This window comes from Neofelis nebulosa, chromosome 6, assembly GCF_028018385.1.
Source record: "Neofelis nebulosa isolate mNeoNeb1 chromosome 6, mNeoNeb1.pri, whole genome shotgun sequence".
Taxonomy (NCBI): Eukaryota; Metazoa; Chordata; class Mammalia; order Carnivora; family Felidae; genus Neofelis; species Neofelis nebulosa.
Genome location: NC_080787.1, coordinates 117,760,084 through 117,765,272, shown reverse-complemented (window position 1 = coordinate 117,765,272; position 5,189 = coordinate 117,760,084). Strand labels below are relative to the sequence as shown.

Genomic DNA, 5,189 nt, shown 5'->3' with positions numbered 1-5,189 from the left:
TAATCCTACACTACATAAAGAGGATTAAATTCTAATTTATGAGCTTTGCTTTCACCAGCACTTAGATCCTCACTTAGTCCATTATAACTAGTAAAACGTTTATAATAACTATTACTATTTAAGAATTACTGACTCAGAGGCACATGGATGGCTCAGTCAGTTAAGCGTCTGACTTCAGTTCAGGTCATGAATTCACAGTTCATAGTTTGAGCCCCCCATTGGGCTCTCTGCTGCCAGCACAGAGCCTGCTTCAGATCCTCTGTGCCCCTCTCTCTCTGTCCCACACCCACTGATTCTCTGTCTCAAAAATAATAAACATTAAAAACAAAATAATTACTGACTCATAGGGAGCAAAATACTCAGAAACACAGCCTAATGAGCAAAGCAAGATAGAGTGGGGTCCTTGGGTGGAACGGGTCTTTGCAGTGCTCAGAAAAACTGAGAGATGTGGTTTTTCTGTACTGCCCTAGACTCTGCCCTGATGGCTCTTATCCATTTGACTTCTGTAACCTCCTATCTGACCCCTCTGGCTATAGTCCGATGTCCATCCTTGCAATTACTATGCAACTGGCCACACATCAAAATCTTAAGAAAGGTAAATGGACATTGGAATAGTTATAGGACTCAAAAAATAAGAACTAATATAACTTTTAATATCAGAAACCCAAATCAGAATGGAAGTAGGTGGAAATCAGCAAGTATCCAGTATAGTCATTCATTCATTCATTCAATATTAAATGAGCATTAAAAATATGTTAAATACCATGCTAAGGACTGAACATAAAGTAATAAACAAGACAAAAATTTCTGCTCTTCTAGAATGGCTCAGAATCTAGCAGGAGCAAAACAAACCAGATGTGAAGAGAGGAGAAAGAAATTAAGCAATCCCTCCTTGCCTGCCATTGATGGTAAATTTTTATATTAACAGAAATGAATCATATCACTCTGTTAACTAAAATCTCTCAATGGCTTCCTATTGTATTAAGACAAAAGTTGAGCTTTTCCCGTGATACCCAGGGAGGGGACCATACAGCGTTGTTTTTGCATTCCTGTGGTAACTTAAAGGGAAACTTTCACCATGTCCAGAGCCCTTGATATCTTACAAATGAAGGTGGAGGTTGTCCTCAAATTTCTTGCAGCAGGAATCCACTTAGGTGACACCAGCCTTGACTTCCTAATGTAACAGTACATTTACAAAAGGAAAAGTGGTGGTATCTATGTCATAAATCTGAAGAGAACCTGGGAGAAACTTCTGCTGGCAGCTGGTGCCATTGTTGCCATTGGAAACCCAGCTGATGTCAGTGTCATATCATCCAGGAATACTGGCCAGCGACCCGTGCTGAAGTTTGCTGCTGGTACTGGAACCATTCCTATTGCTGGCTGCTTCACTTCTGGAACCTTCACTAACCAGAGCCAGGCAGCTTTCTGAGAGCTGAGATTTCTGGTGGTTACTGATCCCAAGGCTGACCACCAGCCTGTCACAGAGGCGTCTTATGTTAACTTGCTTACCATCTCTCTGTGTAACACAGACTCTCCTCTGCCCTATGTGGACATTGGCATTCCTTGCAACAAGGGAGCTCACTCGGTGGCTCTAATGTGATGGATGCTGGCCAGGGAAGTTCTGCACACGCATGGCACAATTTCCCATGAACAGCCATGGGAGGTCATGCCTGATCTTTACTTCCATAGCGGTCCTGAAGAGATTGAAAAGGAAGAGCAGGCTGTTGCAGAAAAGGCTGTGACAAGGAGCGATTTCAGGGTGAATGTACAGCTCCAGCTCCTGAGTTCACTGATACTCAACCTCAAGTCGCAGACTGTTCTGAAGGTGTGCAGGTGCCCTCTGTGCCTACTCAGCAGTTCCCTACTGAAGACTGGAGCTCAGCCTACTACTGAAGACTGGTCTGCAGCTCCCACTGCTCAGGCCACTGAATGGGTAGGAAAAACTGAGTGGTCTTAAGCTGTTCTTCTACAGAAGCAAACAAAATGGAAAGAAGGTTGACGAAAAATAGTTTGTAAAAACAAACAAAAAAGGCAAGAATTGAATTATTTACCACATCCTCTAATTTATTCTGTATCTGGTGTCCCTACCTATTTAACCTTTCTAAGCATCAGTTTCTTCATCTCTAAAATATTGATAAAAACATTACCTCCTAGAATTCATGTAAGGATCAAATGAGATAATCTGAATTGTATCTGGCAATAGAAAGCACACAGTAAATGTTAGATGATGATGTTGCTATTATTATTATCTCTTCTACATTTTCCCATGCTTTTTCATCTCCTTTCACTGTGCTTTATTTACTCACACTGGCCTCTGAAAACTGTTAGAATAGGTCAAGTTCTCTTCTGCTTATGGATTTTGAACTTTCTGTTCTTTGCCATGCTCTTGGTCCAACAGGCTCCTCAGCCTTTACATTTCAATTTATATTGTCACTTGTAGACTCCACTAACATGTCCCCCTGTCCCTGCTCATCTCCATCATAGTACTTTGTTTGCATCATTGGGCATTTAACTATCTGAAATTATTTCACTTATTTGAGAGCTTACTTGATTTACTGTATGTCTATTTAGTAGAATTAGGTTTCAAGAGGCAGGGAGCATTTGCCCTGAATTGCCCACTGCTATATCCAATATATTTAGAGCAATACTTTCTACAGAGGAGTTCTTTAGCAAATATTTACTGAATGAGTTAATAAATTCCAAATAAACTGGAAGTTCTAATTATAATGAAGTCCAGTAAAATGTTTTTAAAAGAGTTGAATACCAAAAAATACACAAATAGGTAAAACAACCTCAAAGTTTTGCCTTTCTTGCTAAAGGACTGATCAAAAGGTAGATTGCAGGGGGGCCTGGGTGGCTCAGTTGGTTGTGTCCGACTTCAGCTCAGGTCATGATCTCATGGTTTGTGAGTTCGGGCCCCAGGGCGACGGGCTCTGTGCTGACAGCTCAGAGCTGGAGCCTGCTTCAGATTCTGTGTCTCCCTCTCTCTTCCCGCCCCCCCTTGCTCACACTCTGTCTGTCTCTCTCCAAAAAATAAATAAACATTAAAAAAAAGTGGATTTCACAAGTGGATGAGTTGTCATTTAGACAAAAGCTCACCCACAGTATCCAGGTTCTGATTTTAGAGATTTTAAATAATTAATATTAGCAGACATTCAATTAATTATTTCTTACTAGGCAGTTTGATAGATGTTGAGACTATGCAGAAAGAATGAGAAACCACAAGGGGATTCTGATATAACTGATGGAAATCAGTTAAAGATGTAAAATATAAGGTAGTCTTGTCTTAGGCGGTAAAGTACCTAATGAGTGCTGTGGAAATGACAAACCAAAAGATTTAACTTTCCAACAAACACTGAGCACTTGAACAGGACCTAAGGTCATGAGGCCTCAGATAAAGTCAGAGAAAGAAAATACTGGAAGAAGAGTGTTAGCAATCATTTGTATGATATAGGAAGGATTATCGGTTTCTTTATTTACTATTTATCTACTATTAAAGCTGACCAAAGTAAACACTTCCTGTTGGAGGGGAAGCGTCAAAAGCAACGGAGTGCTTTGGCTCGCATCACCTAATAGAGTTGGCAATACTCTCTACCAGGTACTTATTGAGAATGTGTTTTGTAAAATATTATATGTTTAAAATGTTATTTTCATTATATAATGTTCCATGATTTATAGTGCTTTCATATAAATTATCTACATTAATTCACAGTCAGTTAAGAAGGTCATCATTTTCTAGATAAAAAAATGATAAGCCATTTTCAAGGTCATTGGTTAGTACATTGCAGACCTATGAGAGTGACCTAGAATATTAGGCACTAATTCAGTGCTCTTTTACTGTCCCACATCTGCCTTCCAGTTAGTGGTAGTGAATATTCATTTCACTTCAAATGTTGTAGGTACCTCTGTTCAGAATGAATGTTATCAGTCATAGCGTTTGCTTAGGTGATATTATCTTGTATTTTCAGACCAGTTAAGCTGTCAGTATAGCAGAAACATTGTCTTCAAATTTTACAAAATTTCTTAAAAGGAATATGGAAGAAAAAAATGAATTTAACCTCTGCAGAAATATTTGTGATCAGAAGTTGAAATGCTAGAAATCCAGCCTTTCAGTTTTCACTAATTAAAAAAGTGTGAGGGCATGAATGCTAAATGAAAACTATGAATTTTATGAGGAAAGATAATTCAGGACTGTCATGTTACAGAATCAGCCTATAAGAAATTGAGTTGGTGTTAAGAGTATAATTACATAATACAAAGGAATTATGCTATTTGAGTTTTTTGTTTTCTTTTTGTTTTTTCCTTTTGGAACAGCTCAAGAGCTTAAAATTTCTGTTTTGTTTTTGTTTTTGTTTTTGTTTTTACCACCTAGGATATTTACACATTGAATTTCACCAAAGTTTTCACTTGTACCAATCTTAAGGGTTATGTTTTGGTCAACACATTTGTATTGTTATTATAAAGCAAATCCCATTATCTTCCATAATCTATAAAACCAAAGAATTTTGGAAATGTTAACGTAGAGGAAAATATACCAAATGGCAAATTCTATCAGCCAAGATATGAAGATACAAAATAATCACAAATAGATACCGCTTTAATCGAATAGGGAGTTGTCACAAATATTTATATTGCTGGTGACATTTATTACCTCACAGTTTTCTAAAAATTATTACAGTATCTTTTTTATAAAAAAAATAGAAAAAACTGAAAAACTGACACATGCAACTTTCTTCACTGAATATTATTTTAATACTAATGTGAACATTTTGTTTTATGTACAAACACTTTTCTTTAGGGTGCATTAAAAAAAACGAAGAATTCTGTATCTGTTTCACTGGTGATGACAAGTATGTTAATTGCTTGCAGATAACATCTGTTCTAGTGAAATCAAGATGCAGAGGCTGTGTTGGATCTGTGGTGCTAGCAGCTTTCTAAAGCTTTGTCTGGGAGACCCACTGCATGCATTTCAGACTCTCTGGGCAGCTGGAGGGCTTTTGAGCATTTTTGAGAACTTTCCAGCAACTGAAATAAAATCTGCCAGGAATCCTGGGTCATCGAAATGTCTCCTTTTGAGCAGTGGACTCACCTTTGAAGCTCCAAGATATCCACTGACCATGACGCCTGAGTGTGCTCTGGCTGCAGCAAGTTCAGGGTGAGCTGCCGACCGCCTGCATGCAAGATCAGGC

At 38.4% G+C, this 5,189-nt stretch overlaps 1 pseudogene; it reads left to right on the top strand.

Annotated features, from left to right (window-relative positions):
• The first annotated feature begins 1,060 nt into the window (after positions 1–1,060).
• On the top strand, positions 1,061–1,957 carry LOC131513502 (small ribosomal subunit protein uS2-like; annotated as a pseudogene).
• Positions 1,958–5,189: the final 3,232 nt, after the last annotated feature.